Source organism: Arachis duranensis, chromosome 4 (assembly GCF_000817695.3).
Source record: "Arachis duranensis cultivar V14167 chromosome 4, aradu.V14167.gnm2.J7QH, whole genome shotgun sequence".
In the NCBI taxonomy this organism is placed as follows: Eukaryota; Viridiplantae; Streptophyta; class Magnoliopsida; order Fabales; family Fabaceae; genus Arachis; species Arachis duranensis.
The window spans coordinates 89,754,326-89,754,639 of NC_029775.3; the positions used below are offsets into that span (position 1 = coordinate 89,754,326).

The 314-nt window shown below is 41.7% G+C and overlaps 1 non-coding gene across 1 annotated transcript; it reads right to left on the reverse strand.

Annotated features, from left to right (window-relative positions):
- Window positions 1-85: 85 nt before the first annotated feature.
- Window positions 86-193, reverse strand: LOC127747038 (small nucleolar RNA R71). The gene has a single exon (XR_008008843.1). It is a non-coding gene; the product is annotated as a small nucleolar RNA R71 (small nucleolar RNA).
- Between the last annotated feature and the right edge of the window lie 121 nt (window positions 194-314).

Here is a 314-nt window from a genome sequence, read left to right on the forward strand (position 1 = left end):
TTCCCAACCTAAAGAAAGCCTGGACTCTTGGGAAAAGCTAGTCAATGCCTTCTTGGCAAAGTTCTTTCCACCTCAAAATTTGAGTAAGCTAAGAGTGGAAGTCCAAACCTTCAGACAGAAGGAAGGAGAATCCCTCTATGAAGCTTGGGAAAGATACAAACAATTAATCAGAAAATGTCCTTCTAATATGCTTTCTGAATGGAGCATCATAGGTATTTTCTATGATGGTCTCTCTGAACTGTCCAAGATGTCTTTGGATAGCTCTGCTGGAGGATCTCTTCATCTGAAGAAGACGCCTACAGAAGCTCAAGAGC